General features: G+C 36.5%; 1 protein-coding gene and 1 non-coding gene across 2 annotated transcripts in view; one reads left to right on the forward strand and one right to left on the reverse strand.

Annotated features, from left to right (window-relative positions):
• GPC5 (glypican 5) overlaps positions 1-25,859 on the forward strand; it is a 1,411,748-nt gene that overhangs the window by 573,120 nt on the left and 812,769 nt on the right. The gene's annotated exons all lie outside the window — the stretch shown is intronic.
• Positions 15,321-15,429, reverse strand: LOC123581882. Its single transcript, XR_006704068.1, has one exon. It is a non-coding gene; the product is annotated as a U6 spliceosomal RNA (small nuclear RNA).

The raw sequence follows: 25,859 nt of genomic DNA on the forward strand, positions 1-25,859 counted from the left end.
GAAAAACTAATGAGGTGGGAGGAAAACCAAGGGAGTGTGTTTTCCTTGAAGTCAAACGAAGACAGGGTATCCGAGGAAAACATGATTAGTTATGTAAAATCTTCCTAGCAAATCACTTAAGAAGATGTCTGAAATTGACTATTTAATTTAGCAACAAGGAAATAATTGGTAACTTGCTCAAAGCAGGTTAGTAGGTGTGGTGGGAGTGAAGCCACAGGGAAGTGGGTTTAGGGCAGACACACAAGCATTGGAAACCTTAAGTCTGGTCAAATTTTCAGACTATTTTGCCAATAGGGAGCAAGAAATTGGATGGAAGCTGATAGAAGAAGTGGATCAAGACAATTTTTTGTGGGGTGCCTGGCTGGCTCAGTCGGTTGAGTGTGTGACTCTTGAGCTCTGCTCAGGTCATGAGCTCAGGTCATGATCTCACAGTTCATGGGATCGAGCCCCACATCAGGCTGTCAGTGTGGAGCCTGCTTGGGGTCTCTCTCCTTCTTTCTCTGTCTCTCCCCTGCTCATGCATGCATGCTCTCCTACTCTCTCTTTCTCTCTCTCAAAATAAATAAACTTTGGGAAAAAGACAAGTTTTTGTTGTTTTTGTTTTAAGTCTTTTGTTTTGCTCTGCTTTTGTGTATGTGTTTCAGAGAGGGAAAGTGATAGCATGTTTCTGTGGCAGTGGGAATTATCAGTAGAGAGTTATCAGTAGAGAATAATGGCAGAGAGTGTAGGGGGGGCATCTGTGCTCCTTTGGTAGAGCGAGTTCAGAAATCCTTCTCCTCAGTAAAAGAGCAACATGACTGTTGAAAATTATAAAATTTTAATAAAAGGACCAATGATCATTTAAAGTCTCTGTACATTGTTCTGGAAGGTAGCTGTTGCAGAGCAAGAATTCCTGTCCCCTTCAAGGACCTTGTAGCCAGACCAAGAATCAAATTGACATGAGACAAGTTAACAGGACAAAATCATATTTAATAGCGTGTGTACAGGGAATCCACACAAACATGGAAATTCCAGAGACAGGCCAAATGATGTACATAGACCTTTCTGAATGAAGAAGAGGATAGGGAGACTGGGTCTTCAAAGGGAAGGGGTGCATTCACAGGAAGAGTGAATAAGAATAAATGTTTGGCAAACACATGTTTGCAGGGCCACTCAGAAACAATGAGACATAGAAGACTTTGATCAAACAGGTCTTGCTAGGTTCCTCCCCGTCTACTGTACCTAGTTCACAGTATAATATACATCTCTGGTGACAGCTCTCTTCCTGGAGCAGGTCTTCTATCTGTTATTTTAGGTAGTTGTGGAGGAGGCAAAGAGTTTTTCTGGAATCTGCTGGGTTTTTATTGCTTTTTAGCTCAAAAGACTCTTCATGCCAATGTGGCCTGTCTTGGCGCTGTCTGCCCTTGGCCCTCAACAGAACGCAAACAGTACAGAAATGTTAATTCAAAAAACTCTACTAAATTTCAAAAAGAGCAGTCAGAGTTGATGCCTATATTATACTGTGCTCGGGCTGCCATAACAAAATAGCACAGTCAGGGCGTTTTATTTTATTTTTATTTTTATTTTTTTTATTTTTTTAATGTTTTATTTGTTTTTGAGACAGAGAGAGACAGAGCATGAACAGGGGAGGGGCAGAGAGAGAGGGAGACACAGAATCCGAAACAGGCTCCAGGCTCTGAGCTGTCAGCACAGAGCCTGATGCGGGGCTCGAACTCACAGACCACGAGATCATGACCTGAGCCGAAGTCGGACGCTCAACTGACTGAGCCACCCAGGCGCCCCAATCAGGGCGTTTTAAACAGGAGGGGGTATTTCCTTGGGTGACATTAAGATGAGGCCTTTACCTCCATCATACAAGGCAAATGACAGAAAACCAGAAGAGCCCTCTTTAGATCACAGTTCATTCTGGAGGTCAGGAAGACGTCAAGGTTGCACTAGGCTGCAATGCCTCAGGAATAAGCAGAACATGATAGGAGGGGACTTTAAAACACTTCCCAAGCCTCACATAGACGCATCAACAAAAAGCAGGAGTCTCAAGGCTTAAAAACAACTTCTGACAAAGCACTGAACAATTAACAACTGGCCCAGGGGTAGCTTCTAAGAAGCGAGGCTTAAAAATTAAGTCACGCTCATCTCTGGAAAATTCTGGAAAACTGTGCATGCCCAGTGTTGCATACGCTCAGAAATGATGCCATGAACTGAGCTGCCAGGTGTTGACGTAGTTGGTTAAGTCAAGTCAAAATGAAAATAATGATGAAGGCTTAATTCAGTTATTACAATAGTATAAACAAGAGGCCAGAAAGAAGATGCCAGTTCCAGAATGTTTCGTTGTTCCCCATGGAATAAACGGATATATTAGCACAAATGAGGGGAATCATCTCACCACCAAGAGACCTAAAACAAAAAGTTCCTACCCTTTCATGAACCCTAAGGCAAGAGGGCAGAGAGGGGGGATGCATAGGAGTAGAAAAGTGCTGAGTTCTGAGTCAGAGTAGAACAAGGTAGCTTCAAGGTTTCTCCTCCTCCCCCTGATAAGGAGGTCTGGGCAGGGACACTGGGGAAGGGAACCCCATAAAGAGTCCGAATGGAGGCACCTGGAGTAGGAATGAAGTTATGCATGAAAGCATGCTAGCCAGGGGTCCGGAGTCCCTGACTACAACTCGCCTTCCAAACTGGCCTACACTGGCTCCTCCAAATTTGGTCTGGAGAGGGCAACTTTCCTCCATGAGGATTGCTAGGTGAAGTCTTTTAGTTGCTTATCCTTGGCCTTAAGGATCACACATAGGTTTTTGGCCAGGAGCCAAACTCCTTGGCAATCAATAACGGGGATTATCAATCTACCAGCCACTGGTCCCTTACTGAAAGAAGAGGAAAAAAATGTAAATTCTGTGACTGATGAGAGCCACCTTCAAGACATCCATCTGTACATCCATCTATTCATCCATCCATCCAGTAAAGATCCAGAATCTAACTTGCTAAGGAGGTGCTGAGCACCACCTTTCACACATTAGTGGCTTATGATAACCCAAGGGTAGCCCCTAAATAGCCAGGCTAAAAGAGAGAAAAAAAAAAGGAAAAATATATAAGCAGGAACATCTTTGGGAGTCTACACATGCTGGGAAAATAGATTTGCAAAATTAGCTTAGCCAGATCAGTAATTAACATCCCTCCCCCAAAAAATACAACAACAAAAAACCAAGTGTGCAAACAGACAACAGTAAGAGACTCTGTGCTGAGAGGGAGGAGTAACTATATTTGCTGTATTATTTTAAATGTCTAGGTTTTTAAGAAATGAAATATTCAAGGAAATAGCAAAGTGTGGCCCATATGTAAGAACAAAAGCAGGTGATAGAAACTACCATGGAAAGGGAACACTTGGTGGACTTAACAGACAAAGATTTCAAGGCAACTATTATAAATACATTCTACATATGTTCAAAGAAATAAAAGAGACATGCTTAAAGACGGGGCTCCTGGGTAGCTCAGTCAGTTAAGCGTCCAACTCTTGATTTAGCCTCAGGTCATGAACTCATGGTTCATGGGTTCAGGCTCCATGTCCAGCTCTGCACTGACAGCACAGAGCCTGCTTGGGATTCTCTCTCTCTCTCTCTCTCTCTCTCTCTCTCTCTCTTTCTCTGCCCCTCCTCTACTGGCAGTTTCTCCCGTGTGATGACAATGTTTCATTGTATCAATAAAGAAATAGAAATTATTTGAATGCATAAAAATAGAGAACAAAATTAACAAAAAGAACAAGATGGAAAAGGAGTTGAAAATATAATAACAATGACACCTGGGTGGCGCAGTCAGTTGAGCGTCTGACTTCGGCTCAGATCATGATCTCACAGTTCGTGAATTCAAGCTCCAAGTCAGGCTTTGTACTGACAGCTCAGAGTCTGGAGCCTGCTTCGGATTCTCTGTCTCCCTCTTTCTCTGCCCCTCCCCCACTCATGCTCACTCGTTCTCTCTCTCTCTCAAAAATAAATAAGCATTTTAAAAAATTAAGAAAAATATAATAACACATGAAAAATTCAGTGGAAGTTTCTAGCTTTAAATTTCATTACAAGAAAGAGCCTGCAAACTTGAAAATCAGTCCATTGAGATAATGCAGTCTAAAGAAGGAAGGGGGGAAAGTTTGAGGAAAAATGAACAGTATCAGATAAATGTTAGGGACCCTTAAACATACCAACATAATGGAAATTCCATAAGAAGTGGGTAGAGAGAAAAAGAAAAAAATATTAGAAGAAATAATGACCAAAGAGAGGGGAGTATAGGATAATTACCCTTAAGGTCCTTTGAGAATTGTGAGTTTAAAGTGGACGTGGTCAGTATGGTTGCGTGTTATTTTCCAGCCATATTTAGTTATGTGATCTGGTTGTGGAATGGGGAAAGAGCTGGACTGAACCAGAGATGCAGCTGTGCCAAGCAATCAGGAAAAAGAGAGGGGGGTAAAGGAGGTAAGGATGGTATACAAGAGTGATTATGACAGACCATGGAATTCAAACTGGGTAAGGAGAGAAGGAAGTATATCAAGAGACAGACAAAAATAATTGCACCAATGACTTGGAGGTCATGCACCAGATGGATCTGAGGTATCCATCAGTGGAAGGTACTCATTATGTTGTGATTATGTATATCACATAATCACAGTTCCATGCATAGATTCCAGTGAGTGGTAATGACACGGTCTAAGATTTGACATTGGAAGGAATAACGGAGGGAGATATCCTTGGAATGGAAGCACTTATGAAATTAAAAATACAGGGTATTGGAAAAAATTATGTGCATGTATATACTACGAGTCAGGCATTTCTAATGGACAGAGTAGGAGTAAACCAGGAACTAAAATTTTTGAGAAACACATAGGAATGATTCTGTGGGTAAGTAGCTGACAGCAATGATGTATTTTTTTTTCCAGCAGGTGACTCCTGGGTCCTATTAGGACCATTTAAGTCAGATCATGTTAATGTTCCTTTTTCCTTCAGGCTGTGTGCTTAAAATGTAACTTCTTCGGGGCGCCTGGGTGGCGCAGTTGGTTGGGCATCCGACTTCAGCCAGGTCACGATCTCGCGGTCCGTGAGTTCGAGCCCCGCGTCGGGCTCTGGGCTGATGGCTCAGAGCCTGGAGCCTGTTTCCGATTCTGTGTCTCCCTCTCTCTCTGCCCCTCCCCCGTTCATGCTCTGTCTCTCTCTGTCCCAAAAATAAATAAACGTTGAAAAAAAAAATTTAAAAAAAAATGTAACTTCTTCAACTGGAATGGTAATTCTCACTGCCTAGCATAATGTGGTTCCTTTGGCTTCAACCATGTAGAGTTGACCTCTGTATGTAGTCTAATTCCCTTTGGCTTGAACGTCGCCATGACTCTTGGCATATTTTTGTTAGTTCTACAATATTTCCTGTGCAAGGTTAATCTATATTTTTTAATCTATTCTTTACCTTAAATTCTTATTTCCATCTTGAATTGTTTTACTGATGTATTAGCCCAGTTCTTAACTACATGCTTCATTCCATTTAAAAATAACTGTTTTAGGGGTGCCTGGGTGGTTCAGTAGGTTAAGCCTCCGACTTTGGCTCAGGTCATGATCATGGTTTGTGGTTTCAAGCCCTGCATCGGGCTCTTGTGCTGACAGCTCAGAGCCTGGAGCCTGCTTCAGATTCTGTGTCTCCCTCTCTCTCTGCTTCTCCCTAGCTTGCACTCTCTCTCTCTGTCTCTCTCTATATATCAAAAAATAAACATTAAAAAATTATATATATATAAATATATATATAACTATACATATATATACATATACATATACAAAATATACATATATATGTGTATATATAACAGAATAACCTGTTTTATTGAAGGGATTAAGCTATCTCACAGATAAATTAGTAGGCTTACAAAACCAAGACCCTAAACTAAGCTTCTGGGACAGCCCCATGCTGGGTAGAGCTGGTCTGCATGGATACAACTGCCTCTACATGGCTGGAGAGCTACAGAAGCAGAAGCATCATCACAGATGATGTCTCAAAAAGTAGTCAGGAAACTGATTAATCTGCATGCTGCTTCTGCCAGCCCAAAGATCATCTTTTACTTTATCAAATGATTCAGCTCTGATTGGAGATCTTCCACAAGGATATCTAATTGATGAAATTCTATCTGATTCCCTTGCTGCAAGGGATTCTGGGAATTGTGGTTTTTGCTTCCTATCCCCTGCAAGCTGGACTATTGTTAAGGTAGATATTGAGAGTGTTAAAATCCAGTATCCAGTGTCAGCCAGATGTAGAGTTTTGGCTTTTAATGAAATTTGAAATACAGTATGAGGATTAAATACACTAACCAAATTTGATCATGATAAAGACTTTATGCATATAATTCACCCAAATCTTGCTGTGCTAAAGCCTAGCATGTTTTAAATTTTTTTTTTCAACGTTTATTTATTTTTGGGACAGAGAGAGACAGAGCATGAACGGGGGAGGGGCAGAGAGAGAGGGAGACACAGAATCGGAAACAGGCTCCAGGCTCTGAGCCATCAGCCCAGAGCCCGACGCGGGGCTCAAACTCACGGACCGCGAGATCATGACCTGGCTGAAGTCGGACGCTTAAGAGTTTTAGAAAGAAAACCTTTAAAGATGTCTGCTTCTAGCAGAAATGAAAACTCTAGGCTTGCTCAACTTCAAAGGGCTAGTGAGAGTAATTTTATCATGATTCACTATCATCGCTCACAGTATTTGATTTGGTTAATTAACCATCCCATTTCATTCTTTCATGATTTGGATCCTATCTGAAATAAATAACAGGAGTTAGAAAGAAAGGGAAATTGTCTGCTTTATTATAGGTGCAGAACTGGATTAGAAAATATAGCTTGGGCTTCAAACCAAATCTTTTTCCTTTTTCTTTTTCCCCTCCATAGAATTTGTACAAAAATATTACCTTTAGAGCAGCTGAATAACTAAAAATTTTACTGCATAAGGCATAGCTTGTTCTTTTTGGTTTATTGCATGGAAAATGCAAGATTGGTGAGCAGAATGCATAGGGCTCACAGGCAGGTGGTTTCTAAAACCGAGATCCAGGAGTGGCAGATTGACAAAGACAGAGAAACAACACATGAGCATGTAAGTTCAGGACATTAACCTTCTCAATTCAAGATCACGAGGAAATAGATTGCAGACTCTTATCATCTCACCAATCAGATCTCTCCTACCAAAGGAAGAAGCTAATGAGTGGTAGAGAGGAGTGAAAAACTCCAGCCTTGAAATTTATGGAGTCCTTCCAATTTATTCTGCTGATTGGTCACACGGTTGTGCATTATATTAGAAAATCCTTCAAATATAAAGATGTTCTGCTCCCCAAGTATTTGCAAAAAACCCCAGAGATTTAATGGAGATAGTATTTTTCATCTTTGCAAAAGAAAGGAAAAATGCGTGTTAGTCTTACCTTTGAGCAGCAAATAACAAGCAGACTGCTGTCATTTTAATAACTGTGTATTTTTGCAGATTTCATTAAATGCCTATAAGATGACTATTCAATGTTTTAAATCTCTAATGTTTTTATAAAACAATGAGGAGTGATTTTCAAAGATGCTTATGAGGTCTATTCTTAACCTCATTAAAACAATGGAGTTAAGTGACTTTACATTTTTCTCCTTAGTGCAAAGGGAATTCAATTTTCAAGTGAGAACCCAGAGTGATAACAGAGATCCTTTTTCCCTTTCTTGCTTCCATTTAGTTTGGCTTGATATGAATCCAGAATGAAGGAAAAGAAAACAAACCTATGCTAACAACTACATAGTTACAGAACAATTAGTTTACATAATCCCAATATATCAGAAGAATATATCACAAAAACAATACTGATTAAATCATCTCAGATTCAGTAGGGCAGCATAAAAATGCAGACCATCATCGGGGAAATGGTTGTTGATCATGAAAATGCACCTAGAATCTTAAAATGATGACAAATTTCTTTCGTGATTCGTCAGACACTCAAGAGGGATTAAAACACAAATAGGCTGAAGGACAGGGTTTCAGTATGACAATATTAAAAGTCAGCCAAGGGGGCAAAAGGTTCCTCGCATACTTGAATTGTCTACATGAAATCTCTCAAGAAAGTCCATAGATCCATTGCTAGTACATTTTATGTAAGTTTTGAAAACAAATAGTGATTTTTACTTAGCAGAGTTTCTGTTTTATACACTGATTTTTCTGATTTTTACAACAATATTTCATGATATTTCCTATGTTGGCTTTTTAAAAAAATTGATTTTATCAATATGATATTTGTTTGAATAAGTGATTAACATTTTTAAATGCAGTTAAATCAGGTATTTTTCCTATATGATATCAAGCAACTCATAAAGATTTTTTTTTTTTCTCAATTTCACTGTTTAGTTGACCAATGGTTTGGTGATAATATTGACAAAATAAATGACAGAAAGAATTCCACTATGTATTTCTGGGTCTTTAATTTTTTTTCCTTAAAAAGCAAACACAAAACAGCACCATAATAATTGTTACCATAATCTATACTTTCAATTGAAATAGTTCAGTTGAATAGATTTCTAGTTGAATAGAAATCTAGTTGAATAGATTTCTTTCTATATGACTAAGATAAAGTTTATTTTTTCTTCTCTTATGTCATATGAAAATAGCTATGCAAATGTTCAGCAAATTTCAAGAGAAGTTTTGGTATGGTCTGAAATATATAGGCCACACAAAAAATTCATGGATGAGTGCCTCATCGATAATCATTTTGAGAACAGCTAAAACAGAGCAATGATTCTTACCTAAACTGAAGTGTAATTGGGATAATCTGATAAAAAATATATATAACTAATTATAGCTGATCAAATATATCTATATATAACTATTTATCTATATCTATATATCTACATATTTTTTTCTATTATTTTTCATGGTCCAGGAAGACAACCCCTGGCTCCCCTACCCAAGTCATTTTCTGTTTGTTCAAATGGCTTTAATTTTCCTTTTAGCACTTACATTACCTGACCTTATAATGTATGTTTATTTTTAAAAATTTTTCTTAAATCCCCATGGTCTGGAACAGACGTTAGCATTTAATATGCATTAAATGAATATTTGTTGAATAAATAAAGACGGGGAGAGAGTAAATCAGCATTGCTTTAAAATCTGAGCTCCAAATAAAAAACCACGAGGGAAGCAGGAATTACAGGTGTTTATGTACCATTGAGCTTCTTTGTATACTCTCAATTCTGCTTAGTTGTTTTCTTGGGCAATTAAGTTTAATGATGATTAATGGCTCCTTTATGAAATCCGGGGGGGGGGGCGGCTGGTGATGTAGGGGGAGATAGTCCAAAATGAATTAAACTACTGATATTATATAAAATAATATTTTGTAATGTTTTAGCCATTAATTGCCTCTGAAGGCAATATTGAATATAATGGAATAATTACAAGTTTTGATGCCAGATAAAACTAGATTGAAATCTTAATTAACTTTATTTTGTTATCACCAAAAATGTATAAAAAGAGCAGACACCTGCATTTTTATGACAGAAGTGAAGAGAAAAAGGAGTCTAAAAATGAGATTTTTTTTTTTTTAGCCAGAAAAAATATTATGTCTGGAAGAATTTGAAAACAAATTCAGTGGTAGCTTGAATTTTTTAAATGCTAATTGTCCCTGATAATCTCTAAGGGGAAAGGGGAGAAAGCTGGCTGTGAAATTCTTCATGTCTGTAAAACTTGTCTTCCTGGAACATGGAAAATGATAGAAAAAAACTAAAAGGGCTTTTAAATAATGAAATGAGTGAGAAAGAAACATGGGACCTTGTTGAAAATAAGATTATAATAGGAAATGGGAAGTATGTGCTAATGTGTTTATATTTGCAAGTTTAGTATTTTCTTAGTACATGACTATTGTGAATTCCAGCTCTCCACCAGAGTTCCTGTGTGGGATATTCCCAGAGATGGTTCAAGTACAGAGTATTTGAATTATAACAACAGATGTAACTTTTTGTTTTGGTACTGGGAAAAGGCAATTTAGACTTTTTTTTTTTTTTGCCAATGTTTATTTATTTTTGAGAGACAGAGCATGAGCGGGGATGGGCAGAGAGAGAGGGAGGCAGAATCTGAAACAGGCTGCAGGTTCTGAGCTGTCAGCACAGAACCCGACGTGGGGCTCAAACTCATAACCTGTGAGATCATGACTTGAGCTGAAGTTGTGTGCTTAACCAACTGAGCCACCCAGGTGTCCTGGTAAAAGGCAATTTAAAGTCTAGGTCTTCTCTATTTAAAAAAAAAAAAAAAAAAAAAGACTAGCGTACTTAAGCAACTTATATTTCTTATTGGAGGATGGCTTTAACAAATTGTTTTTATGGTAGTATCTACCTTAGGAGGAACATAATGAAGACTCTTATTTAAAAAAAAATTTTTTTTGTTTATTTATTTTGAGAGAAAGAGAGAGAGAAAAAGGAGGGGGAGGGGCAGAGAGAGAGGAGAGAGAGAATCCCAAGTAGGTTCTGCACTGTCAGCATGTAGCCTGACATGGGGCTTGAACTCAGAAGCTGTGAGATCATGACCCCAGCGGAAATCAAGAGTAAGGTGCTTAACCGACAAAGCCACCCAGGTGCCTCAACACTCTTATTTTGATAAGGTACAAGAGGAGACTGAACATAGGACAAAATACTACACATGATGGAGTATAACAGAGGCTCCAAGACGACCCCCAAGAGGAAATTTGCTTAACTTTATTTAGTTGCATATTTTAAAAATATATTTGATTATAGAACTCATTTTCATAGAAAGCATTTTGGAAGATACTAATTTTTTAAGGAGCACAGCTTGGGAATTGAAACTATCATTATTAATAGCCCTTTATTGCAGTGCTTCTCAAATTTAAATATCCATATGAATCTCGTCAGAAACTTGTTAGAATGCAGATTCTGCTTCAGCATTTGTTGGAGGAGGGAATGAAATTCTCCTTTTCTAACCGGGTCCCTAGTGTTGCCCAGGCTGCCCATCTGGAGTCTACATTTTGAGCAGCATGGGTCTGATGCATCGTGGTTCTTTAGTTTCCACAGAGATTATCGAGACACGGAAAGAGGTACACTTTTACATTAGTGGCTTCAGCCTCTTATGCTAATGAGGTAAAACAAATCGTTAGGATGGGAATCTTTTAATTTCAGCCTTGATTAGCATCAGGATAACAGAGAGAAGGTAAGACAGAAGATAGAGCCCCTCTCATACAGAAATTAACAAAAAGAGTAAGTAAAAAAACTCTTCCACAGCTCCGAGACCCCTCTCCTCCAGACCAGACATATGAAAAGGGAGATGTGGAAAGAGAAGGTTCCTGATAGGGCTGGTTTAAGATTGCTGCCGTACCTGTTCTATTCTGTCTTTCAATCTGTCTGTGTCTCTCTCTTTTTCTCTTCTTTCTTGTTTGGTCCCTTCTTTCTTTTTCTTTGTTTTTTGAGGTGTTATTCATATTGTTATAATCTTATTGGTATAAAAAAACTTCATACAGGCATATCTGGAAATATATTCATATTATATTGCTATCCATTAATCTGTATCAATAACAAAATTATATATTACTTTGATATTTGTTCATTGTGTTACGGAATTTTTTTAAGTTGTAGATATTACTTATAGAGGAGGAGTGAAGACAACAATACATATCTTAAAAACAAGAAGTTATTTTGGATGGCTGTTTGTGTATGTGTGTTTTCTCATTCAAGTGCTGAATAGATCCTGATTTTGTGCATTAAGCACAAACAAAAAATACAGAGACATAAGACCAAGACTTACTTTTGTATTCCAAATGGCAGAGCTTTTCTGCCTCTGGAGCTATCAGCTCTTCGTGAGCTGATACTATTATGTCTGTTCTGTCTGATTGCCCTTGGTGTTGGCACTAATTGATTGAGCATTTCCTGTGAACCGGAAATCATGCTGGTATTTTATGTATATTAATTTACATAGGCCTCACCCCTCCCCAATTTTTGCTGCAGGCATTTTTATCCCTGTTGAGATGAGTAAAATGAGGCTTGCCGTATGTTAGCAAGTCCAAGCCATACCTGGGTCATGTAGAGTAGTGAAACCAGACTTTGAACCCAGTGAGCGAACAAGCCTTGTACTTGTAGCAGCTATGACAAAGGAGAGTATAAACATTTGATATCTGCAAGGAGTCTGCTTCATCCTGCAAGTGAAATGTAAATTTGGTGGGGATTTGTTCTCTATTTACAATGCTATTGCAAACATTATACCATAGTTCTTCCTTTGCCCATTATTTACAATAACTGCAATTTAATATCATCTCAAGAGGTAACATTAAACTATACAGAATCCCCAAGATTAAAGAAAAATATGCTTTGATTTTATTTCTAATTCTTTTTGGGGGATGAGAATTTGAACTGTTCTGAGTTTTATGGGTATCCTATATATGTTCATGGACATAAAATTAATTCCCTGTGTCTCAAGGGTAACACAGACATAAAAAGGCCAATTACAATTTTATGAATAGGAAATATAAGATCTGGGGCTTCGATTTTCTCTATTGTTGCATTCTAAATAACAGCACTATTTCTAGGGAATACTTACATCCTTTCTGACACAGAACAACTAGGAACTTTCATTAGAGAAAAATCAAAGCAGATGCAGTGTGAGTCCCCATATAGTGCAAGTAATGTTAAAATAGATTCCAAACTGGTGTCTTGTTTTGATGAAAACTCAGAAGACAATTTGGAGACTGTTTGTCAGACTCTAGAGACGGAGGCACAGATGGAGTTCTGAATTAAGTGACTTTGTATTCTGAGATTTGAAATGAACTCAGTCCCAACTGTATATTTCAATGATTGTGAACTAATTGGATGTGGTAATTGATTATTAAAGGATTTACATTCTTAAAACTATAAGGTTCATAAATAGTAATTTAAACATTTATAACAAAAGTCAAGATGTAAACTTCATCTTCATATTAATGTATGTAGACAGAATTGCATGAACCATATTTGGGTTTACAAAATATTCTGGGTTAGTGAATTTTCCATAAAGCTGAAGAAAATTCCTTGAGATACCAAAAATTGAAATATTTTAACTAGTTAATATGTAAAAATAACAAAATTTAGTGCTGATTTCCCTGTTGCACCAAGCAGTTTCGAATTGAATGTTATTTAGACTTTTTTGCTTGACCAAAATACATCCTGAATGATAATTCATTCAACAAATGTTCATTTAATAACTACGTAATGCATACCTACAATGTGCCTGACTCTGTTCTTGTTATATCGGCACAAAACACATGTCTCTGCCTTTGGGGAGAGACAAACCTACATAATAAATTTATGTATATGCGAAAGTGTTCTGTATTGTAGGCCAAAAATATGGAGGGTCAAGGAGGCTAGAGGTCCCACCATAGGGTGGTCAGAAGAGGCCTTACTAAGCAGATAGTATTCAAAGGAGTTAGCCATCTCAAGCAGAAGGAATTGCAAAGGCTCTGAGGCAGGAGCAGATCAGGCTTGACCATGGTAAGCACACCAATGTGGCTGCAGAGGGGACATTGTTAGGAGAGAGGTAGGATCTCTCCTGGTTATGATCCAGCATTTGTGAAAAGTCCTCACCCACTTCATTGCATTTTGCTAAAATGTGAATGTCTGTTTGCTTTAAACTTACTTCTCTTGTGTTCTCATGAATACTGTAATTATGTGCAAGAATATTTACTCACAATTGGGCACCCAAAAGGCTCAGATCTGGTAGGGACTAAGGACGGAGAGGGTCAGTAAGGGAGCAGAGCAAGACCACCAGGCTGTGCTTCATCAAGGGTGTGCTGACACAAGGGCCACAAGTGAAGAGCAGCCACACCCAGGTTACACCTTCCTCTGGAGAACCAAACGACATTTTCTCCTTTCTCATGTGGCCTAACTCATTAGAGCATCATGCACTTTGTCCTTTATCACTCATTCAATTTCTGCTTGTACAAATCACTGTGATTGTCAAACTTCCAGAATGCAAGCTGAAGACCTACTCTGTGGCTGCAGTAGAGTAGGCATCTCCATTTCCTTCCCACTTCTTTTTTTTCATAAATGAACATGTGTCAGATATTTTATTCAACTCATTAATTAATGAGACATCTAGTAGATGGTACAACCAATTCAAAGAGTCTCGAGTACCACACATTGATAGTCAGATAGGGAATGCTGTAATTAATTTATCCTTCTCATTTTTGATTACTGTGGGTTATCAGGTGCATCTAAAACCAAAGAGAAACTTAACTTTCTTTCCTATGCTAAAACAACTTGACATAAATAAACTATGTTTTCTTAGATTTCTACTTCGACTGCTAATATACCTCTTTTGTATTCTAGAAGAACAAAGACCCTCTTACATTTTCTTGGTGATTATAGTTCCCTTTTTACAAACCATTCTCTTCTAAATTACTGTAGGGATAGCTGACATTTAAGTACCTTCATGTTCGAAGACTGTGTCAGGCACTGTACAAACACTGTGTCCCTTCACCTACACAGTGTCCCCATGGGGTGAATGTTGCCAACACTCTCCTGCTTTTATATATTAGGAAAATAAGACCCCACAGTGCTCATATGTTGCCCTAAGTCTTGGCAGGTGTCACATCTACAAATGGAGTCCACATTGCCAACTTTCTAAGGCTTTTTTCTACATCCCCAGAAACACCATCCTAAGCAGTTAACATGGGGTCTGGGGAGCTTCCGATATCCTCTGAACACCTTACCAAATGTGGATGAGGTGGGCCAGGCTAGGGGAAGTAGAGGAATGCTAAGAACATGGCTCCAGGCTGTGTCTTCTACTTTTAACAAAAATATTTGGAGAATTGGAAATATAAGGTAAGGTAGGCAGGAACTTATAAAGATGAGTTAACGAGTTTGACTTGATTCTGTAAACTGTAGAGAATTAAAAAGGCTTTCAGGAGGAAAGTGACCTCGTTCATTAGCATACATTTAAAATAAATAAAATTGGAGCTCTTGTTCTAATTAAGATGGGAAACAGAACAGTGGCAAGCTGATGCCATTGTGCACACTAGGCATTCATTTTATCATGTGTAGTAATAGACCCACTGATGGCCACTTTGTCTATGATTGAAACTGATTAGGTTGCACATTTCTTTGCTATGCATATTTGTTCTTTCTCCATTTCATTGTAATGTTGAAGTGTATTTAGATTTCCCATAAATGAAGATGAAAAAATGTTGACATGTTCAGTTCTCATTTTTCTTTCTTTTTTTTCTTTTCCTTTCCTTTTCTTTCCTTTCTTTCCTCTTCTCTTCTCTTCTCTTCTCTTCTCTTCTCTTCTCTTCTCTTCTCTTCTCTTCTCTTCTCTTCTCTTCTCTTCTCAATATGGAATGCCTCCTGAATTTGTGTGTCATCCTTGCACTGGGGCCATGCTGATCTTCCTTCCTTGTATCTTTTCAAATTTAGTGTAGTGCTGTGGAAGTGAGCACACACATTTTTTTCTTTCAATGGTAAATTAATTCTATAGATCTACAAAGAAATGCTTGTTTTTCTCCTCATTCCTTCCCCAGGTTCTCTTGTGCATACCAGTTAAGTTATTTAGGAGAATAGAGGGAGTATGCATGCACACACATCCCACCTCACCCTGATAAACTAGAAATTACCAACTATCACATGGAGAGAGAACCCTGGAAATTCTTCCATCTCTTTGGGCATGTGGGCGGCTCAGTCAGTTAAGCGTCTGACTATTGATTTGGGCTCATGTCATGATCTCAGTTTGTGGGATGGAACCCCGCATCGGGCTCTGCACTGAACAGTACAGAGCCTGATTGAGATTCTTTTTCTCCCTTTCTCTCTGCCCCTCCCTAGTTTGCACTGTCTTGATCTCTAAATAAATAAATAAATAAATAAATGTTAAAAAAATCTTCCATATCTTAGTGTACAGGTTAGAATAAAATATTATTTTATTTATATATAGATTAATTTATACATAAGTGTATTTATACATAGGTTATATTTAACTTATCATCGAATGTCTCTGTGTGTTTCTAAAATATTAAAGTTGATTGAATAACATGCCCCAGAAGAGAATTATATATTTTTGACACATGTTTTTCAAATCATATTTTACATGCTTTCAACCACCTTTATTACTTAAAAACCATGGTTTCTAAATCCTAGATGACTCCATTGGATAACATCAATGTAGTTAACTAATTTACCATACAAATTAGTTTTAAAATTTCTCTAATGATTCATTGGTTGTGAGCTGTCATTTTAGGGAAATAATTATAACTTACATTTTTAAATTTTTGATAATTTACTAGCTTTTGATTGCCACTGTAACAAATTACTGCAGATGTAGTGGTTTAATGTACCATTACAGTTCCAGAGACCAGAAATCTGCACTAGGTCTTCTGAGGCTAACATTAAAGGTTATGTTCCTTATGCAGTCTCTAAGGAAGATTCTGTTCCAGACTTTTCCAGCTTCTAGAGACTGCCTGTATTCTATCATCACAACTCCTCTGACTCTACTTTTTTTTCCCCCCCCACTTATAAAGACCCATGGGATTACAATTAACTCACCAGATAATCCAGATTAATCTTCTCATTTCAAAATTCTTTTCTTTTAAGTTTATTATTTATTTTGAGAGAGAGAGAAAGAGGGAGCATGAGGAGGGGAGGGACAGAGAGAGAGAGGGGAAGAGAGAGAGAGAATCTCAATGAGGGGCTTCATCTCACGAACCCTGAGATCATGACCTGAGCCGAAATCAAGAGTTGGATGTCCAACTGACTGAGCCACCCAGATGTCCCCTCATTTCAAAATTTTTAATGTAATCACGTCTGCACACTCCCTTTTACCACATAAGGTAACATACTCACCAGTTTTGAGGATTGGAGTATGGAAATCTGTAGAGAGAGGGAAGCTTTATTCTCCTTACCACAGTAGTGTTCTCTTTTTTATTTTTATCATTTGAGGCACAAAACTTTATCTGTAATTTTAGAAAGAAATATCCTGCACCAAATATAATAAGGATTAATTTTCCTCCAATATATTTTTATGTAACTCTATAACAATATTTTTAATTAAAAAAAGCTCATGATTCCATGCCATGCAAATTAAATTTGAATGATGCATGAATTTTGAGTTGCTAATTTTAATTTGCTTGTTTCTTTATTCTATTACCATAGTTTATGTAGTTTTTAAGACATAAAATGTAGCAATTTAGCTACTTTACTTTTCTAAAATGATGACAATGTTCTTGAGTTCATACCCTCTCCAACTCAGACAAGGAGGTATAATACTAGGTCACATCTAATAACACAGTTCCTAATTAACCTGATTAACCTCAATTACCTAATATAAATTGATGCTTTTGCCAAGTGCCCTCTTGAGATCTCTTCCCAAGATTGATTAAAATTGACCACCAATTTTTTCCCATTCTTCCTACTGAGGTGGGCAGGCCATTGCCTCTTTCTTTGAACCTAAGTTGGCTCTGTGACTGGCTTTTTCAAATTGAATGGAATAGAAGTGATGCCAAGGGATTTTATGTCTAGGCATCAAGAGATTCATGGTTTCCATTACCCCCTTGGACCACTCCCTCCACGTGACAATTGAATCTTGGTTAGGGTCCTTTGGGATGGCTGGAAGACATTGACCATATTGCTTTCAGCAGTTAGCATAGGATCTTTAATTTTTTATCTAGAAACTTTATCATTTACAGCTGTTTTAGGTTCACAGAAAAATTGAACAGGACGTACAGAAAGTTTTCATACACCCTCTGTCCCCCAACATGCACAACCTCCCCTACACTCAACACGTAACACCAGATATCACAGTTGTTACAATTGATGAATCTACACAGAAATGTCATTATCACCAAAATGCCGTAGTGTTACTTGAGATTGAGTTTTTAGGTTTTTATTCTCTCTTCACTGCAGGGATGGAAACAAATGTTGAGGTCTTCTGTTATCCCTATTAGAAAACCCTTGACTCTGATAACATTGCAATTTCTTGTGCTGTATCATGTTTTTCTAATTACCTTGCCTCTCTTTTTTGTTCATCATGAACCTTTTTTTTTATTCCCTTCTCCTAAAATCTAGTATTTTATGTAAGAACACTTGACCTTTGTTGTATGTGTTTTTTACTGAACTGCATTCTACTCCTTAGTATTCAGATTTAAGGAGCAACCATGCAAGGATTACTTATTATTTGGCTATAACTTCTAAGAATATGTTCATAGTTATATCAACTTAAAATGCCTCAGATGAGAAGACCAAAAAATAGTCTCAATAAGGAGGTACATCTGGAGGGTACATAAGAAGATTCACAGTCATTGCAGAAAGATCATCAATGCTATTACCACTCTGGATAAAAAGAAGAACATAGATATCAGTACAAATCAAGCTGCCCAAAGGTGACAGATGTTTATAAGCTAAAGACATATGTATAGACATCTCTCTCTGAATGCATATGCTCTAATATTATTTTATATAAAAAGATATATGCTATATATGTTTTTGCTTCTAACTTTCTTTATTCACACAATAGTATAGCGTTGAGATTTTTCCACGTTAGTGTTTAATATCTTTTATAATGACTGTGTAGTTTTCATTTATAAAGGTGTACCATCATTTACATAGCCATGATGGATTGTTAAGGTATTTTCGTATTTTCATCATTATAAATATATTTAGATGCGCATCTTTTTAACTATAAATTTGTTTACTACTGAAGCATATGTGAAATATATTATCTTAGCTGTTAGACTCACTTTTGCTAGGGATATAAAGATTTATTTAAGTAAAGTTGATATAAGGTGCCCACTTTACAGATAGGATTTCTTTGTATTCACCTTGGATTTCATTATTTTTTTGGATTTCATTATTTTTATATTATAAATACATTTGATATAGGTCTAGAGTGAATAGACAGATCAATAGATTGATAGGTCAATAGACTGACTGATAGAAGAAACTAATTTTCATATGATTTTCCAGGTCTAATTCATATTCCTCAAGTCTATCAAATACCGCCCCCTTATAAGAATCAAAGATGCCTGCAATAGTAAAACAAGAAAGAACTGATAGATTTTATGTAAATGTAAATACATGAATTATGGATTCAAAGGTAGTTATTGTAGTAATAGTAGATGCTCTTTGTGCTGAATCCAATTTATTCTATCTTTAAAATTTGAAGTAACTATTAAAATAATTTTAGTTATCCTAAAATTATTTCATTTCTTTATTCTCACATGGAGTATAGAGAATGATAGTTTTCTTTAACCTGATTCTCCATTGCTTTACTTTTTGCCACTTAAGAGAAAACTCAGAGAAAAAACTAACATGATATTTTTCTAAAACCTCTTTAACCATAACTTAATTTGGGTTCTCATCAATAAAAGAAAGGATACAGAATTCTCAAAGCTCTTTTTGTTACTTTATAATACAGAAAAAGAAATGCATGCATGAAAATAACTTTCTCATATGGCTATGAAGGAGCCATCTAGGATTGCAGCTTTTTATAATTTTGTTGTGACAGAAGTCACTGAACTTTGGATTAAAAAAAAGCATAATTACAAACAATGCTTGTCAAGTTGCCATTGTCAATTTTAAAAGAAAGAGTTACAATTTGAGAATGGAAATTATTAAGGAAATAAGAAAAGTCATTACCTCCATATACCTTAAATTGTCACCAACCCTACTTAATTATTTGGCAGCTTTTAAAAGTATTTAGGAAGTCAATCATGTGTAACCTATTGATTGCAGCTATTCATAAGCAGTAGAAGCAAACTGCAAACTCTAGGTTAATTGTATTTGAATTGTAAGACATTGACCAGACCTACTGCAAAGAATAAAAGACATTTCAGTTTCTCCCCAGGACATACGCCAGGGCTTGAAATAGGATGGGTTTGTATAGGTCTCTCTCGGTAACAGGGCTACTCTTCAGATAACGCAGAGCACTTTAGTCAATAGGAAAAGCAGAACCTATTGCTTTGGAGACGTGATTTCTCTTGGAAATGGCTGATAAATCACAATTACATAAACTGAGGGAAGACATAACAGATCTATCAGCTGCATAATAATTATCATGGCAGAAGAACCTATTGCATTCTCCAGGTTAGAACTAACAAGTTTTTCAGAGTGTGCAATAAATCAGTTTTGAAAATGCCAAGTCACATCAGGTGTACTAAGCTATTAAGTAGTATTGGTTTACAACAAAACCAGAAATTGAGTATAGAATTTGCTTTAGACACTTCATTTGCAAAGTATATAAGAAATGCTAAACAGGTATGGCATATTTGCATATGCAACAATTTCATAAGCTCACTGGAAAAAAATTCAAAGTGCAATGCAAAGTGGTATGATTTCCATTTTAAGGAAATAAAATCAGTTCATGAAATTAGTTTTAAAAGTTAATAATCACTCCTGTAATGGATCATAGTTTTAATATAATATAGAAATTATATTTTTTCTATATAATTAGATAAAAACATTCAATTTAAGCAAAGCCATTCAATTTACTGTGCTATAAACTAACTCTGCGACCAAAGAAGATTCCCATCTTCTTGAGGAATGGGACATTTTTGTTGTGTCAGTGAGAATTTCATTTTTTTTCTGGTCTCAGTTTTCTACAGCTATCCCTCAGGATCCATTACTAAAAGTGAAAACTGAGCCAGCAGGTAAGACTATGGACATTCACCCACTTTTGCTTCTTTAAATTTATTTATGTGATACGTTGCATTCTGTTTCATTAAGGAGAAAACTTCTTTCTAAACAAACAAGCAAACAAACAATACTGTAGACTACAAGGTCTCTTTTTATTCCTAGCCTCTATTCCATGTTGCTAAGAACAGCAAGAATTTATTTATCATTATTTCTTAACATGTTTTCAAGTTTTAATATTCGTGAAACCATGCTTCTGTCTTCATGTTTTAATTTTTTTCACTTTATATGCTTTCTTACCTCTTAAAGATCAAGTAATGACATCAAAGAAACAAGGATAAGATGATTAGGAAAGGAACAGTTCTGTATATATTTTTTTATTTATTGATTGGGGTTTATATACTCTGACCATTCTATAGGGCATTTTTTTTAGTTAATTATAACTATTGTCTACATAACTGATGATAAAATTGTAGATTTTTACTTGTAAATAATGTGCTTATATATCTTTTAGGACCTGTTTAGGGTACTAGATTATTAAACAATGTTGCAGCCCATTTGCATTAGTTTAGTCCATACCCAATTTTTGGTTACTTATACATAACTCTGTAAAAATTTTCAAACATTTGTAAAAGTAAATCAGAGTGTATCTTTTATGCAAAGTCTGACTATACAGGGATGTTGACATGTTTTAGTGGAGTAACAACCAAATATGCCTAATCCCACAAAATAATTACTACACAAAACTTCAATTTTATTTCAATGAAGTTGTTAGTATTTAAGACATCTTCCTTGAATTTGACATGTGTGTTTGCACATTATTTGAATATCCATATTGGTGGCAAATTTGTAGATGAGTTTGATTTTGTAAAATAGTAAACTCTCTAGTCCAGAGAACAATGTGGATTATTAAAATGCCTATTAACCTACTTGTGAAGGAGTAACTCTCCAATTCCATAATGGTTTGTCATCTGATTCTCAAAGCATGTTCCAAGGGGAATGAAAACATTTATTTTGTTCTTTGTTGTTGAAGTACAGTAAAATGCACAGATCTTAGACATGCAATTTGATGCTTTACAACAAATGCTAAATCTGTGTACTCCACATCCCTCATCATTCCTTCAGCAAACATTTATTGAATACCAAGTGTGAACCCCTAGTTGCTAGAGATACAGTTATGAGTCAGATCAAATTATTACCCAGATGAATGGGTTTGTCATTAAGTGATATAGAGCCTCTTTCATATAAATATTTACAGGAAGGAGAAATAGCAAGAGAGTGAATCACTTCTACTTGGGGAAGCAGATTTGGAAAGACCGCCTATCAGATTGATATTTTTGCCCTGCCTCCCTGTTACCACTTTATGAACTGGCATGGAAAATGAGGTTTACTTAAAAAGAAGACACCAAATTTGCATGGTAATTCAGGTCCCAGCAACCTGGGACCAAAGGCTCTTTCTTGAAATATATTTTCTCAGTTGGTTCATGGGTAAATGTCATGGAACTTGTTCAATGTCATTAGATTCACTATAATCCCCCAAACAGTTGGGTTTACATTATTGGTTTTTTTTTAATGTTTATTTTATTTTTGAGAGAGAGAGCTCACACACACAGGGGTGGTGGGGGGAAGGCCAGAAAGAGAGGGGACAAAAGATATGAAACAAGCTCTGTGCTGACAGTAGAGAGCCTGATGGGGGGCTCAAATCTCCAGCTGTGAGATCATGACTGAGCTGAAGTCAGAGGCTTAACCAGCCGAGCCACACAGGAGCCCCTACATCAGTGTTAATAATAACCTTCTCATAAATTTTATTCCTTAGTAACTTAAATTTCCGTATTGACATTTTCTTTTCCTTTTTATTTCAAATGTCAAAGTTTGCTAGGTCCCATTAAGGAAATTGGTAAAATGGTTGTCCAAATCAAATAAACTTGAAACTTGCCTAATGAAAGGGCTGCGGTAAGGATACAATTTAGAGTGAAACCTTCTTAGAAAAGATTTCCTTATTATTGATGAATGAAGGGTGTCTTATTATTCCTAACATGTTTAGACCTGAGAGTAACATTGTTGAGAAATAAATCCAGAGTTTTGAAAATTAACTCTGCAGCAAATTAAAAAATTTTTTTCCCACGTTTTTATTTATTTTTGGGACAGAGAGAGACAGAGCATGAACGGGGGAGGGGCAGAGAGAGAGGGAGACACAGAATCGGAAACAGGCTCCAGGCTCTGAGCCATCAGCCCAGAGCCCGACGCGGGGCTCGAACTCACGGACCGCGAGATCGTGACCTGGCTGAAGTCGGACGCTTAACCGACTGCGCCACCCAGGCGCCCCGACTGCAGCAAATTTAAAATAAATAAGTTAGAAGAGCTTGGAGCTGAAATTTAAAGGTGGGTTCAAAACAAAAAACACGAGTGTGATGGGTATTGAGGAGGCCACCTTTTGGGAAGAGCACTGGGTGTTGTATGGAAACCAGTTTGACAATAAATTTCATATTTATGGAAACCAAAAACAAAACAAAACAAAAAACACGATTTTCTTTTGAGCTATTAGAATGAGCAATTAAAAGAGTTTTTCTTGACTAGAAAGCTAAAGATGTTAATGATATAACATTAAGGTGTTTCAGATAACGAAAATGTTAGCACAGTGAGTTTAATACATAAGAATTCATGTAAATAAGTTATTAATGAGAGTGATGCTCCTAGGAATTCTATGCATTAATAAATTGATCTAAATAAATGGTATCTACAGCTTATTATTTACCTGAAACTTATTAAAATTTTAATCATTTGAGAGTGATACTTTTGTTCAAAATTGATTTTTTAGGTACATAATTAAATGGCCAAATTTTACTGAAAGCTGCCATTTTTAAATCAGGAAAATCATGCTTTCACTCTGCTCTAAATTTAGCAAAGATTCTTTATCAGAATTTGATGGCTCAAACTTCAGATTACAGGGACACAGACATAGAGGTTTTACAAAAATACTTCAGCAGAACTGGAACAAAACAGCTCTATTTTACAACCATAAATGTTCACTGATGCCATTTTGCCACTTGTAATATGTTAAGCTATTAATAGAAAAGTCGTGGGATAGCCGGAGGTCATTTCTCACTCTAAATCGTGTGTTTCAACCATGACTGCACATTGGAACCACCTGGGAGTTTTAAAAATTACTGATGTCAGGGTTCCACCCTTGAAATTTTTTATGAAATTGGTCTGAGACGCAGCTGGACATCAGGACTGCCAGCCACGGTTGAGAAACATCGCTCTAGAGAAACTTGAAATGTGAGAAGCTTGGAGATTTTAAAGGAGACCTCAGAGACAACTATGCCACAGAAATTATGGCAAAATAAGTGTTGTACATTGCTGGAAGATAGAACACAGTGTCAGCTAGGGAACTTGCCCAGAGAGGGGTTTCTTCAAATTTGTTACAGTGTTTATCATAGATTTTCTGTTCAGAGAACATCTGAGAACAACAAAGAAATTCTCAATAAAACCAATTATGTTAATATTTTTGGTTCATAAAATTTTGATAATACAGGGAATGTAGAGCCTCTCCAATCAGTGATGTTGTTAAATATCAAAATAACACTTTGAGAACACCTGAAATGTCAGTTAAATTATAACAAGGTATTTCTGTTATGCGGTGGGATCATTGCTTTACTTTTGCTCTATTTTTCTGTTAATGTTTTAACCAAATAGTTATGAGTTCATATTCTTTTATAACCAATCTATAATTTCCACAGAATAAATGGGACCACAAAAAGTTTACCCCAGTTTCTGTGGAGTCCATAAATAATTGCTTTCAGGGGATGTTTAAATGAAATTATTTCCCTGACTGCAGGGATTGGGGATTGGTAAAGATTTGTCCTTTGTGAGTAATAAGAAGAGTGTACTTGGATATAAAAATAGTAAAGAAATAATTAGCTCTTTTTTTTAGAAAAAAAAAAAAAAGCTAAATTCCATGTTTAACAAAGTTAATGAGTCCCTAAATTCCTAAAGCTGAATATTGGTGTGTAAAAGAGCACTCCAAACCAATAGAGAATAACCCTAATATTCATGGATATTTAGCTACAACCTAATTTCTTCATATCATTCGGTATCTCCTAGGTTTAAATCAAACAGATATGTTACTTACTAAAAGGCCCAAAATAAGTTTTACTTTTCTGACAATGTCCTTTATTAATGGGTTATTTAAATTTTTTAAAAATCTTTATTTATTTTTGAGAGAGAGAGAGACAGAGCATGAGCAGAGGAGGGGCAGAGAGAGGGAGACACAGAATCTGAAGCAGGCTCCAGGCTCTGAGCTGTCAGTACAGACCTGACGTGGGGCTCGAACTGTCAGACTGCAGGGTCAGACCTGAGCTGAAGTCGGACACTTAACTGACTGAGCCACCCAGGTGCCCCATTAGTGGGTTATTTTTGAGAAGTCATTTATCAGGAACAAATTAAACTTACATTTTCAAAATTGTATGTTGGGTCAGTTGACCAGATCTTTAATCTCTTTTATGTTTCCAGCTAAGTTTGGTTACTGAGACACATGTGTTTAGAAATACTTGTTTGGAGCACACATGTTATTAATTGCTTTTTGAAGGGACTAGTGTAAGCTAGTTACTTTTTAAGGTGCTTGGTGTTTTGCATATTCACACTATCATTTATAGTGAATATTTTGCAAGACTGTAGCTATATAATCATTTTGTATAACAGTAACTGAATATGAAAGAGTTGAAAAGCAGGATTTTAAGTATGGGTTGAAGAGTCTGAACTTTAAGTAACTAACAGATAATGTAAAAAAAAAAAACCCAGTCTTCGTGGAAGATTAATTTTTCTTTTGGGGGATAGTTTTTGTAGAACAGATATGAATTGAAAAAGGGAGGCAGAAGCTTAAGGGGAAAAGATGGCTAGGTAAACTTGTAAAGTTTTGGACCTTGAAAGGACAGAATATTTTCAAGGACTTGAAAATAGGAAACATTAGTCTGTGATGTTAGAGGATAAGGGCGGCCATATGCTAATCTAACCATATACTATGCTAATTGCTCTATCTCCAATCAGCTCCTTTAAAGTGATTTGATACAAATCACCTTGAATATTTACTAAATGAATGTTAGATGGTGGATTGGAGTGCAGGTATGGCTGAATGTTGGAGTAGTGAAAATGGGGAAAATAGAAAGGATGTTGAAGATTTACTCTGATTTTGTTACATTAGGTTTCTTATTTATTTATATTTATTTTATTTTATTTTATTTTATTTTATTTTAT

This window comes from Leopardus geoffroyi, chromosome A1, assembly GCF_018350155.1.
Source record: "Leopardus geoffroyi isolate Oge1 chromosome A1, O.geoffroyi_Oge1_pat1.0, whole genome shotgun sequence".
NCBI lineage: Eukaryota > Metazoa > Chordata > Mammalia > Carnivora > Felidae > Leopardus > Leopardus geoffroyi.